Here is a 14,780-nt window from a genome sequence, read left to right on the forward strand (position 1 = left end):
GAAGAGGTAAGACTATCTTGAACACAGCTTGTGAACACTATCCACGGCGGAGGAACTGATTTGTCCTTTGGATGGGGGCGGATGTCCGCATCTCATCTCCCCCCAGAGACTTGAACACTGACTTGGGGTGCAGGCGGGGTGATCCCGGGGGCGGGAGCTGGCTCCCCCCCCCCTCTTTGGACTGTGAGAGGTTATTTCATGGAGTATTGAAAGCTCCCCAGAGATTTCTATAGCCATGGCCGATAATGCAGTAGCAAGTTGTAAATCTGTTTTGTTAAGCATTGTTTTAATAGTTTGGTTGAACCAAGTTCTACAGTTGGACCGTGTATTGGGTTGTTTAACAGGGATGCTGACGAGCCGTAACTCACAGAAATCCTGCACCTACTCGTTCACCTTCTCTCACTTTAATGGCTATATCGGGTACGACACAACATTATAACTGTATTACATGGAACATTAGGGGAATGGGGTCACTCCACAAGCAACACAGAGTACATGCTCAACTGATTCGGCGAAAAGCACAAATAGTGTTCCTACAAGAGACACACTTAACCTCCTTGGAGGCCACCAGACTACAAAATAAATGGAGAGGGCAATTGTATCACACGACTTACTCTGCCTTTGCCCGGGGAGCGGCTATTTGGTTAAGGTCCTGGGTCCCATTTGCAATACAAGAAAAACGAAATGATAAGGAGGGGCGATACGTCTTGAACCGGGGTACACTAGATGGTAATCCCATAGTACTAGGAGGTTTATATGCCCCCAATTTGGAGCAGGAAGCATTTTATACTCGGGTTAGTGCAGCACTTGCGGATTGGACGGATGTCAGCTGGGTGTTTGGTGGCGACCTTAATGCGGTGGCCGACACTGTTTTAGACAGATCCCATCCCCCCGATCGGGGCCCAATCAATACGTCACTCCAAAACATTGCAGAACTGGGCACAAGGTTGGGCTCTGATGGACATATGGTGTACTCACAATAAGAGACTGAGAGAATATTCATTTTACTCCATCACACATGATCTTCACACGACAATTGATCATAGGTTATGCAGTTCGTCATTGCTTACGCAAACCACTCGAGCAGCCTATGTGGGCAAAACAATTTCAGATCACAGTGCATTGGAGGTCCCTACATGGCGTCTAGATCCCCGCCACCTAGAGGACGGGGTATTTCAGGAAGCACTAGCAGCTACTATAACACACTACTTCGCTAAAAATGCTGGCACGGCATCCTCCGTGGGACTGGAATGGGAGGCATTCAAGGTAGTACTCAGGGGCACAGCTATTAGCACCTATTCCAGAGCCCGACAACAGGTCCACCGAGACTTGCAGGACATTGAAGGCAAACTGCACATACTTGAAACTAAGACGGCCCACGACCCCAGGGCAAACCCGGACCTCCAGGAGGCCCGCATTAAGTATGCGAAACTACTGGACCAACTGCGTATTATAGACCACTGCACTTATTTACACAAAACGCACACAGTCCCACCACTAGAGATTAACGCCTTTCTAGACACAGTAGAGCTCCCGCAGGTATCTGATGAGAATAAAAAAATGCTAGCCAAACCTAAAATGTTGGTGGCAATAAGAGTGGCGATCAAGTGCCTCCCCAATAACAAAACCCTAGGACTAGATGGCCTGCCTGCGGAGTTTTATGCCACTTACATGCAACAACTTGCTCCACAGCTGAAGAAATTGTATAAAGAGGCCTATAAGGCAGGCACCTTGCCCCTCACTACATCACAAGCACCAATAACCTCTCTTTCCAAACCCGTGAGGGACCATACTCAGGTGTCTGCATACCGCCCGCTCTCCTTGTTAAATACTGAGTATAAGATTTTAAGTCAAATATTGGTCAATCGCTTGGAGCTCTTGGTACAGAAGTTGGTACATATAGATTAATGTGGCTTTGTCCCTGGGCGTAGTATGTCCTTGAATATACGCCGGCTGTGTAATGTTATGTTCGCTTGTGCCACGGAGGACCCCGAGGCAGGTTGTATCACATTAGATATCACACAGGCATTTGACACTTTGGGCTGGGACTACATGCTGGCAGCGCTACAGAAATTTGGGATTCCACATGCTTACACACGTTGGATCCAATTATTGTATCATCTTCCCGCAGCTCGGGTGCACACGGGGTCGCATATATCCGAACCATATCACATACAATTGTGCACGCGGCAGGGATGCCCCCTATCACCCATATTGTTTGCTCTTGCCCTTGAACCACTGGCCCATAAACTTTGGGCATCCACGGCAGGATGAGATATAAACGTAAAGGGCGCCCACCATGCTGATATCATCCTATATTCGAAGAGACTACGAACCAGCTTGGACTCCGCGTCACAGCTCTTCACACAATTTGAACAGATAGCAGGGTTGGCACTAAATTATGATAAATCTTATGCCTTCCCCTCCGGTGCTAATACAGAGGAGCTGACTATACCATTTGGCAACCGGGAAATAACAATTGCGCACAACCAAGATGGATCTTATAGAAGGGAATTTGAATCAGCTCCCTGAGGGTTCAAATCACGTTCTGGACATCACTCCTATCTGTGTCAGGGAGATTAGCAATCTGTAAAATGGTCATGCTCCGCAATTACTTTAGTTTTTTACTAATCTTCCAGTGGTAGTCCAGAGAGCGGTATTTACAACACTGAATACACTCCTGGCGAGCTTAATCTGGGGTACAGGTTGCTGACGCCTGAGTTTAGCGAAGCTACAACTGCCATCTGGCGCCGGGAAAATGGGTGCCCTGGACTTTTATGCATACTGCTTAGCATCACAAATACAGTGGCTCTCGTTTTGGTTAGCAGGCCGTAATTTGCAGGAAATAGCTTGCATAGAGCGCATGTTAGCTCAGAGCTCGCTGCATAGACTGCTCTCCCTGTGTAGTGTAATACCCCACACTGCAGGAATGCTTCTTAGAACTGCACTTACATACTGGAAGCAGGCTCCTAATATACCGCTACTGGGCATTCCTACCAATTTAGGAACACTTACCACCCGTACGTTAGATCCCTGGTTGCAGGCCAAAGTGACAACGGTCAGGGACTTATTTTGGGACAGAATGTTACTCACACACACTGATTTCACGAGCGAGCGGGGGGTTACGGAGACATTGTTCTTGACTCATGCGAGTTTGACGCGTTCCGTTAAAAGACACTGGGCACCTTATGAGGCAGAACCAAATACACATGAATTGGTCCATCTCATGTACCTCATGGGGACGGGCAGCCCTCTAACCCATTGTCTCTACCAGGGCATATGCATGCACCGTCCGTCTCCACTGACTGCAAAGCACATTAAATGGAAACAGGACATTGGCAGACCACTATCAGACAAAGAATGGGCAACAATCTTAGAATACCCAAAACGAGTGTCCCGCAACACCCGTTTTAAATTAATCCAGTATATGATAATGCAGAGAGCGTACCTGACTCCGCATAGAATACATGCCATCTATCCCACCATCTGGTCATCCTGCCCTAGATGTCCTGAACAGGACATTGGTCTATTACACATGCTTTGGTCTTGCCCCAGCTTGCAGGGATACTGGGGTGGAGTAACTGCGACCTTAAAGGAAGTCGTGGGACAACTGGGATGACACACAGTGGAGACAAGTATACTAGGACTCTATAAACGGTGAAAAGAGCAAAATGTGCGAGCCAAATTCGCAGATCTGGCTTTGCTCCTTGCAAAGCGAGGTATAACCAGGAGGTGGAAATCCTCCCGGCCCCAATGCTGCTCAGTTGGAAGGAAGAAGTGGAGAAATGGGGACTGGCTGAAAGCGTAGCTATCCGGCGAGAAGAAAAAAGAGGCCTGCGAAAGGAACCGATTGCTTTGAGTTGGGACCAATTGCTGGAAGCTTTCAAAGCAGCCAACACCCTCACCCCTGAGGCCCTGGATAGGCTTGCACACTCCACTACTAATCCGTTGCCCAAATAGGAGCCCCCATTCTCGTAGCTGAGACAGGGGGACCTCCGTGGTCAAGGCTTATCCTGGTTACCAGTTACCCTCATTGTATATAGTATCCCCACTTGGACTGACATCCCAATTTCCCCCTCTCACAAGCTAGGTTTTAGTCGCAACCATATCAATTTAGTTTTTCTAAATTCCGGAGCGGCCCGTCAGCAGGGGAGGGGGTGGGGCGTGGAGTTTGCAAAAATGTGTATTATCTGCTATATCTTTTTCTGTTTACATTTTTTCTAATTGGTATTTAGCATTTCATATTACAAATGAAGATACCGTTGTTACAAAATGACAAGCATGTAGAAGAAGTTGAACAGTGATTATAGATCATAGAGGTCACTACATTACGGCATATGTTAAACATTGAGTATAGCACAGTAGAGTATTATGAGCACTACCCCTTTGCCCAATGCTGTTTCTGTTTGTTAGAGCTTGGTTAGATGAGTTGCCCATGACCATGGAGTAATGGTGTATCCCCCGTCGTTACTTTTTCCTGCTGTCATATATGCAATGTTAAGGAATGCATTCCTATTTGAAAAACCATCGGTCTCAAAACTGCCGATGAGGAAGATAAGGAAGAACTATCAACTTTTTTGGGGGGGGTAAACTGGGGAGGTTATTGGGGAGCTGCTGGAATGTATAGCGATGTACACCGGTGTGCGGCTGGTTGTTTTTGTCTTTTCACAGTGTGGTGTCGTGTATGTGGGGGGGCGCAGTGGATCGCCTCAGCGAAGCACATGGGATTATCTGGCGTAGCCTCCACACATCTCTGGCCTTAAACACTAGGGTCTGGTTCGGTACCTGCCTCTGCCGGTCCTATGTGGGATAGGGATGGGGTCTGGGATCGGGATGCCATAGGTGAGTCTGTGTGCGCTGTTTTGTGCGTAAATTGGTACAATAATTGTGCCTATTCCAGGGATATATGATGTTTGCAAATTCCCTTCACTTCCTCCTCCCTTAGTACCTCTTCATCCGCCGCTCCCCATTTTTTAATGGCACCTACCCAAGCTTCGTTAGGGGGTCCCTCCGGGGCCCGCCAGTACATGGCTATATCCCACTTTACTAAGAGAATGGCAAGGGATGCGAAGCTGCTTTGTACCTTTTCGGTTTTACGTCTACAGAAGATTCCGAGGGCGCACGCTTCCCATGTGTTTTTTCGTCGTCTGGAGCGTTTGGTGTATTGTGTCCCAGCACCGTTGGACGGTGGGGCAATCCCAAAACATGTGCTTGAAGTCCGCCTCAGGGTCTGGCAACGGGGGCATGCAAAGTGAGTATCGGGGTAAAAAACGGTGAAGGTGGTGTGGTGTGAGGTATGCTCTGTGGAGAATATTGAATTGAATGTTTTTGAAACTCGCGTTCCGGGAAACCTTTTTTGCGTACTCTAGCACCTTCTCCCATTCTTAATCATTAAATATCTGTCCTATTTCATTTTCCCATACCTGCCGCAATGAGTGTAGAGGACTGAGGGTTAGTTCCCGGACAGCTTTCTAGAGCCAAATAACCAAGTGTCTACCCACTCCCATATGCAGAATTGCATGTAGCACTAGGTGTATAGGGGGTTCCCCCTCATTTAGGTCCCAGTATTGGAGGCCACTGTCTAAGAGTTGTCTGTGTAGTAGGAATTGGCCCTGTGGGAGGTCATAAGTTTCAACTAGTTGGGCGTACATCCGCAGCTGGCCGTCTTCGAACAAAGATTCCACCTCTGTGATTGAGTGTTCAGTCCACACTTGAACGGTTCGAGTGGTGTAGTATTTATCCTTTTGGGGGAACCCTGCCAAAAGGAGTAGGCGTGAGTATAGGGGCTTCTCTTTAGACATTTGGTGGATTTTCAGCATGCACTTGCGTGCTATGGACATCTGCAAGGGGTAAGTACGGATTGGCTTGATACCTGGCATGAGCAATCTCCAGATCGCTGGGACAGGTACACGGCCTTCTTCAGTAATTGTTTCTCCAATATGACGCTCTGCCGTCCAGTGCTATAACAACTGGAGTTGAGCCGCTAGGAAGTATGCCTCAAAGGATGGTGCTCCCAGCCCTCCTTGATGTGTGGGTAAATATAGTGTAGTTAAGGCTACCCTACGTCGACCTCCTCCCCATATCAATGTGGTAAGCAGTGTATTCAGCTCCCGGAAGAAAGAGAGCAGTGGTATCACCGGGAGGTTGGTGAAGTGGTAAAGTAGTCTGGGCACCATGATCATTTTGGCAAGAGCTACTCGTCTGATGGGGGCTAAGGGCAATGTTTTCCAGAAGCCCACAGCCCTTAGTATCCCCACCAACACCTGACGGTGGTTACCTTCGTATAGGTCTTCGGGGGAGTGATACAATTTCACCCCTAGATACCGAGGCGCCGCAGCACTCCAGGCAATTTTCTGAGTTCCGATTGATATATCGAGTGGGGCTAAGTGGGGGCTCAATGGGTAGATCATAGACTTATCCCAATTGACTTTGAGACCTGAGGCCTCCGCAAAGTCCAGCAATATCGTCCATATGGGGACGAGGCCGCATGTGAGGTCCCGGACATAGATCAAGAGGTCTTCTGCGTATAATGATATACAGTGTACCATGTCTGCTATCGGGATACCCCATGTCTCGCCCTCCCGATGCAAGCGTATCGCCAGGGGTTCTACTGCCAGGGCAAATAGGATGGGGGACAGGGGGCACCCCTGTCTTGTACCTATTTCTATGGAGAATGGGGCAAAAATATATTTGCCTATTCTCACCCGCGCAGTTAGGCCTGTGTAAAGGAGTCGTGTATACGCCATCAGTGTAGGTCCTATATTTATTCTGCGGAGGACAGCAAATAGATAGGCCCACGACAAAGTGTCAAAGGCCTTTTCAATGTCTAGAATTAGGCATGCCGCGTTGGAGAACTGTGTACTTGCCCTGTCTTGAACATGGAACAGCCTGCGTAGGTTTTGAAAGGTGTTACGCCCTGGGACGAACCTGCATTGGTCTGGGTGGACCGTGTGAGTACTTGGGTATAACGGTCGGCCAAGATTTTTCCTCGTATTTTACAGTCTGCATTTAGCAATGTTATTGGTCTGTATGAAGCGGGGAGCGTTGGGTCTCTATGTGGTTTTGGGAATGTGACTAGGATGGATTCCCTAAGTGAGCCTGGGAGCTCTCCCTTTTTCAGCGCGTCTTCATACATGGCTACAACCCGGGGAACCAGGTGAGCTAAGAAGGTATTATAGCATTCTAATGGGAAGCCGTCCAGTCCTGGTGCTTTATTGCGCGTTAATGCTCTGATTGCTTGGGCGATGTCTGGGGATGTGATTCTCACTTCTAGGGCTTTTTTGTCTGCAGATGGGATGCGGGGAATGGGCAATGGGCGGAGGAATTGGGTTATCATGCAGTGGTCTCTCTGCGTTGGGACCTGATAGATACCCGAGTAATAGTCGTAAAAAACCCGCAAAATATCTGCCTGCGAGTGTCTTTGATTTCCGTAATTGGTTTTAGATCTGTGTCTTGCTTGGCTAACTACGCCAGAAGTGTCCCGGCTCTATTACCTTCTTTATGCATCTTGGCAGCATATACCCTAAAGTTATATTTGCTTAAATCCCTCATGGCCTCTGCATGGGAAGTCTTGGCTGCTGCCACTTGAGCTAGTGTGGCTTCACCCCTATCCGTTTGTTTTGTTAAAGCCTCTAATGCTGTTTCTGCGCTCTGTAAGGACTGTTCGAGTGTTCTACGTACCCCACTATTTGTTGTATTCAATGCCCTCTGGCGACAATTTTGAATGCGTCCCATTCTATTAGTCTGGATGTTGCCGTGCCGGTGTTTAGTATGAAGTGGTCTCGGATATAATCTCCTTGTTCTTGGCGAAACACTTGATCTGTGAGGCAGTCTCGCGGTAGTTTCCAGGAGGGTACGTGTCAGGTCTCACCAGAGAGATAGTCGGAGAACACTAACGAGGCATACGTACACAGCAAAACGCCACAGGCATTAAAGAAACTACATTTCCCATGGCTCAATGGGGGACCACGTTGCTGACGTCATCCCGTGCACGGAAGAAAGTATTTCAACTCTTCCGTCCATCAGCGGGTGCCGTTTACTTTTGCTGCTGAGACGCCCGGAGCTCTTGAAGGTCTGGTAAGGGTGCATCTTGCACCGCATTTCCCTAGTTGTGAATTCTTGATGCGCTCAGCGGATGTGGCAACTCTTGTGAATTGATAGTAGTAACACCGTTTGCACCGTTGGCTGAACCCAGTCGAGGGTTCTTGCGGTGGCAGACGAGCACTGCTTGTTTTGAGGTTAAGAACAAGCAAGGTGTTGTTTTCCAGATTTCACGTTCTTGTGTGTGAGTTGGAAGGCGGCTGCCTTCCCCACTCCATTGGCGTTCTCCCATGTTAGCGAGTTGAAATAACTAATGCAGGGAGAATGCGTGCGCCAGAAGAGATTGGAAGCTTTCTTGGCATCATGTTTTCGTTTCATTTGTGATAATTGTATTAGCGCACTGAAGTGGATCTTCCTTTGAATCACTTGCAAGGAGGAGTATTGTGGGTGCGTGATTACAGATACAGACGGGGAAGTTCTTTTCCAAGTTTAGGAACCTATGAAATACAACCTATTGATAATTATTCTGAGACTTATCAGATACTGAGATACACTCTATCCACCAAAGAAAACGTGGTTGCCAGTGGAATAGTGTGATGAACCGATCCTGATTTGCATAGCCTGCATATTACCACTTTGTGATTAAGTGCCTATGCTTTGGGGCCTTCTTTTGTGTTATTTCACCACAGGGAAACCTGAACCTACCCAAGTCAGCTCTGCACCCCCTGTTCAGCCACCCTCTGCATTTCCGTGGGTAGGTGTTATCACAGGAACAAAGGGAGGGATAGGTGATTCATTGTGCTTGTACGTTTTAACGTGTTGTTTCATTCTTAGATGCGTAAGGAGCCTTGTTCACCACTATAAGCTGACTAGAATCAGGAGGAATTTTGCTTTACAGGTATATTGAAAGAACCATAGGCACCTGTGGGCTCTGCAGTGTATATATGTATGTATGTATCTATATTGCAATATCTGGTTGTTATTTTGTTACAGGTCTCCCTCCCCGCTGTCCCCATCCTTCCCTTCCCCCGCTTGATCACTCCATTGAGTCTGTACTACTAAACTAGACCGTGGTGGCATCAAAAGGTGGACCACAAAGAGCAACATACGACCCTGAGGATCCAAGGCCGTGACTGTACGGGGGGGTGGGGGGGTGGTTTCCACCAGAGGGTCACTATGTGGGCGTCGTGATCTGATAGTACTCTGCCTAATTAGTCTGTGTGCTGGACTCTGGGGAGTATTGTTGTGGAGCAGAGAAATCTATCTAGCCGCACTCGTAAATTGTGTGGGATGGAGTGGTAGGAATACAGGTTAGTGTCAGGGTTCCGTTCCTGCCACGCATCTGCTAATGCCCAGTGTTTTACCTATGTGCGAAACTGGTCTGTCTGTTTGTGTGCAGGTGACTGCGCTGATGGGGGTGGCATCTATCTGAGTGAAGGTGCAGGGTGCAGTTGTAATCACCCTCTAGGAGCCATGGGATCAAGGTGTATGGGGTTAACACACCTGTTTTGTTCTCTACTACCTGTTGGCCAGACACATCACTTCCGCGCAAACCGGCGCATAAAGCGACATCGGGGCTCCCGCGGCGCGGGACGCCTGTATTGTTTTCTGCTACCTGTTGGCCAGACACTTTCTCTCCTCCCGCGGACTGCCCAGGACTGCACAACCCAGGGGGCATAGCGACTGGAGCCGCATCACTTCTGCGCCAACCGGCGCATAAAGCGACATCGGGGCTCCCGAGGCGCGGGACGCCTGTTTTGTTTTCTACTACCTGTTGGCCAGACACACTCTCTCCTCCCGCGGACTGCCCAGGACTACACAACCCAGGGGGCAGAGCGACTGGAGCCGCATCACTTCCGCGCCAACTGGCGCATAAAGCGACATCGGGGCTCCCGCGGCGCGCGCGGGCGTGCCCGGGCGTAGCCTGGGCCAAGGGCGGGCCCTTCCTTGCCCATCAGAGCCCGGATGAGGCTGGGCTGGGCCCAATCTCCAATTTTCTGTGTCACCTGGACTACAACGAATAGATCAAGTAACTTTAACATACAAATAACTGTTGTTAATTGCTACTTAGACTTTTGTGCACTAGGGGGGCTATTGTTTATATATTTTCTATCATCATACAAGTTACAGATACCTACGTTTCTAAGAGTAGTAGCAACCGTTGTCCACGTCCTAGTCGGTGATTGAAAAAGAGTCTGGCAGATACCGGAGAAACCCACTTACTGCATTAATTGTATATACTGACATAGAATAATATAATCAGGAAAAGAGAGTTGCCCAGCATACAGCATATTGCAGGAAAAAAGCCCGCCGGGGGCGCACAACAAACTTTATTGAGCTACCTTACAGGAGCAATGGGGGCAATAGATAAAAAAATACCATCAGTAGAAGAGTCCACAGTGGCAGGCACGACTTGTTCAAACATTCAACTAGACAGAGACAAAGACTTAGAGTCACTAGAGCCTCTTGGGCAGAGTCTAAGGGATAGTTTACCCCAGAAGGGTTGCATCCAAAATATATCTGATTAAATAATACTTAGTGATTCTGACTGTTTTACACAACCCCCTCAGAAAAAGAAAAAAATCCGATTATTAATGATAAAAGAAATGATGTGCACGAAGGAGGGACAGATCATATAAAATAAACTAGTCCGGCCCCTCATACTTTAAAACAAACTAAGCAGGGAAAAAAAAGAACGGTGACAAGAAAATGCTCTTGGAAATCTAACGAAGAAACCCAAAAAAAGACTGACTTACAGGCCAACGATTTAAAAAACACTAACAGTCCTGGTTTAGAGATTAGACCTCTACTTACGAGTCTCACTGGATAAAATGGGGGAAAGAATATCTGCACTAGAAGCCTCCTTGAACAACTGCTCACATAGTGGAAGTAGAAAAAAAAACATCTATTGACTCTAGCAATGACAGAAATGATAATCAGGAAATAAGTAGTACCGCTGATTTTTTTAAAAACTCATTCTAACATCGTTCTCATAAAAGAACCACTAACTCCCCGTGAGAGTAATTCTCCTAAAAGAACTTTCATTTCCAACTCAGACACTTATAAATCCAATATGATCGGTCATTACTCTAATAGTATAGAGAATAGGGGTAGAAGTGGTAGAAGCACGGATGAAATCTTAGAGTGTAGACCAAATTACTCTACCTCTAATAAATCAGAAGCACGCAACGATAATCTTAGTAGAGATTAACACCTAGATCTACCCCCAGCGGCTACACCGTATACGGTCATTTTAGCAAATGTACCTAAATTAAGTAATTTAGAAAACGAAACATGGGAAACGTTCAGAAATTAAGCATTACATTGGCTTAGTACGAAGGTCGGTTTTACTGAACAACTCTTTACTGAGTTTAAGATGGTGCGCAGGATCCAGTGGATAGGTAAAAGTAAAAAAACACTTCCAGGGGACTGTGTGGTTTTAAACATTTAGAACACCCCCTTTGGTGAAAAATATCATATGGTCTGCAGGAAGTAACTTTGTATCACCAAGAGGGATTAATATATTGCCACTGGGTTTCTTCTACCAATCACCCATTAGGGTAGATAGAGCTGATACTACCAGAAGTACCGCGTCAAGGTATATTTATACTTATAACCTTCCGACTGAGAATCGGTTTACCCTGCTCTCGGGTCTGGAAGAGATAGACTGACTGGCCCAGCCACAGGAAATGCAGTTAAAGGAAGTATCGGGATGTATTTCACATGGTTCACATTGCATAGACCCTATTCTAAAACCTACTCTGCATGGCCCATATCCAGGAACTGTTTTAGAACCACGGACCAGGAGTCTAATTAATAACCTGACTAGTAACACATCAACAATAAATTCGATCTTAGAGACTGAGCAGGGAACAACTACGGCCATGTGCTTACCTGTAAATCCACCTAGGTTAATGAAAGTTAACCTTAAACAGGTATCCATTATAAATGAACCTAGCCTTATAATTTTATTCTGGAATGTATCTGGTATACGATAGAAACTGACTAACCACATTTGGCATGATTTCTTGGGGACATTTAACATTCTCTGCTTCCAAGAGACATGGGCCATTGCTGAAACTCATATTGAGGGCTATAAAACTTACCATACCCCAGCTATTCCATCAGTCTTTGGGAGGGCTAAGGGGGGGTTGACAGTATATATTTCCAATTTGATTACGATTAAGGAAATATCTTTTGTAAAGTCAGAACCTAACTACCAAATAATAGCCCTCAACATGACCAAACAAGACATGTACGTATTGGTTAACTTCTATAACAATGTACAGAAAGAATACCTGGGGGATGTTCTAAAGCAACTTAGAAACGCCTTGTTACAAATTCAGAATAAATGCAATCAAAATGTTCTATTCATATGGGGGGGGGGGCATCAATATTGCTCTTTGTACAAAAAATAACAACTCAACATATGGCTTGACTTATGAGAATAATCGCAGCCTATCCCACTTCCCCCATACAACTAATGGTGACTGTCTAAATGAGATTTTATTTGTGCTGGAAGTAGGTTTTGCGAATGAGCTGTCCTCTCCACCAATTCCACTCTCACAGACCTTTAATGGCAGAGGAGCAAACACAATTATAGATTTCATTCTAATTTCAAATAGGTATGCTTCCCGCTTGTTGAAATTTGATAGTCATCAAAATGCTAGCAGCGATCACTTCCCATTGAGCGTCTCATTATCTTATCCGTATGAAACCGATAGAAGTGAGAGTAAGAGGATTTATGGGTCAGGAAATCTGGAAATTTATAAAGTAAACGGATATTCTTTAAAATGGAATAAAAATGGACCCACAGGAGCTCACAGAAGTAGTGGTCAAAAAATCGTTAAATTCCATTATGAAGTATGTAGATTCCTCCACTCCACATCATAAATTTTAAAAAGCTATACGGAAATAACAAATGTCATCAAGGATTCACTGAAAGTCCAACTGAAACAGAGAAATGACAGGCGGAAGGGTTGGTTCAATAAAATTGTACAAAAGCATACACTGACTTAAAATCCGTTTTACATAAAAAGGATAGGGACAGTCTGGAGATCAGACAGCTCAGAAAAGCATATAACCGGACAGTGAAACTAAGAAAAAAAGAAACATGGGAAGAGCTGCATGAAGCCTGTATTAATAAGGATACCATCGCATTTTGGCGAGTGGTTAAATCCCCCCCCTTTTCAACAGCGGATACACCGTCTATAGACATCGCAATATACGAGGAACATTGGGTGGAACATTTTCCCCAGATTTTTGGCTTGCCCAATGAGGACAGGGATGAAGGAGCAGTGTTAGGTAATATTAGTACTGGTTTCCAACCAATAGAGTTTCCTATAGCTCTTGATGTCACCTTAGCAGAGGTTGAGTCTGCCCTAAGGGCTAGCAAGGGGGGAAAGGCCCCGGGCCCAGACGGGGTCCCAGCAGACCTTTTTAAGTATAATATGGAGCTATGGTCTCCAATTTTAACAAGAGAACTAGAATCTTCCTGTATTGCTGGACTTATTGAATCATGGTCGGAATCTATCTTAGTTCCGATATTTAAGAAGGGAGATAGACAGAACCTGGCATGTTACCGCCCTATCTCATTGTTAGACACACTGGGCAAAGTGGCAGGCCGTATTGTCCTTAATCGCCTACAACAATGGGCAGAGGACAATAATGTATTGTCGGATCTCCAATTTGGATTCAGGGAAGTATTGGGCACCATAGAGCAAGGTCTCAATTTGACCCTTCTTATGGGAAAATATGCAAACGCGAAAGGGGGAAAATTGTATATGACCTTCGTAGACTTGACAGCCGCGCTCGATTGTGTAAATCATGTTAAGTTTTGGAGAATCCTGGAAGTAATGGGCGTGGATATCCCCATAATTAACTTCCTAGGAAACGCGACTGCTAGGGTGCGATTTGGCATCAATGGAGAGTGTACGGGGTCGTTTAAAGTGGAGAGGGGGGTAAGGCAGGGCTGTGTCCTGGCACCCTTCCTTTTTACACTCTATACAAATGGTTTAGAACAAGAGATGTTGGAAGGGTGTTGGGACCTACCACAGTTGCAGAAACGCCCAATTCCCGCACTACTCTACGCAGAGGACGCCGTAATCATGGCTCGGACTGCGATAGGATTAGAACATGCCCTTAATTCCTATCATAAATTCATGGTAAATTTAGACGGAAGTAGGTGAGAAAGGGAGTGATTTCTTTTGCATAATGCCCACCCTTCTGGAGTTAGACGCAAACCCTGCATGGGCGATCATAGAATAGCCCCATCTGTGCATAGCTTTACAGGTGTGGCCAATGAGGTGAGTTTCCTGAAGTAAAACAATATCTGGTGACAGCCTCCGAACCTGTTGCAATACTATACTACGTTTGATTTTGTCCCCCAACCCGTTTACATTCCAACTTAGAATTCTAACTTCCTTGTTACGCTGTACCCCCATTGATACGTTTTACGAAAAATCCTAGAATCAGGTAAACAAAAAAAAAGACCCTTACCCAACAACCTCCCGCCCCGCTGCCCTGACCTCTGGGCTCGAAACTGCCCATAAACAACTTGCAGAGTGCCTGTCGCCCTAAAAGTTCAAAGAAAGAAGGAAAAAACGATCCAAAGGGGAAAAGCAGGGAGCTACGTGTCCATGTCCTAAGCAACATCACTGTCACAACTCTATTAAACAATTGGCATATGTCCAATAATAAATCAGTAGTCCCATTTAGGTGAGGTACCGTAGACCCCACCC

The 14,780-nt window shown here is 46.3% G+C and overlaps 1 long non-coding RNA gene across 3 annotated transcripts in view; it reads left to right on the forward strand.

Annotated features, from left to right (window-relative positions):
* The first annotated feature begins 8,015 nt into the window (after positions 1–8,015).
* LOC146783433 (uncharacterized) overlaps positions 8,016–14,780 on the forward strand; it is a 72,657-nt gene continuing 65,892 nt past the window's right edge. For all 3 annotated transcript variants that reach the window (XR_014970500.1, XR_014970501.1, XR_014970499.1), the window contains exons 1-3: positions 8,016–8,071; positions 8,730–8,794; positions 8,875–8,938. This is a non-coding gene — a long non-coding RNA (uncharacterized LOC146783433). The remainder of the gene's footprint in view (positions 8,072–8,729; positions 8,795–8,874; positions 8,939–14,780) is intronic.

This window comes from Triturus cristatus, chromosome 11, assembly GCF_964204655.1.
Source record: "Triturus cristatus chromosome 11, aTriCri1.1, whole genome shotgun sequence".
Classification (NCBI taxonomy): domain Eukaryota; kingdom Metazoa; phylum Chordata; class Amphibia; order Caudata; family Salamandridae; genus Triturus; species Triturus cristatus.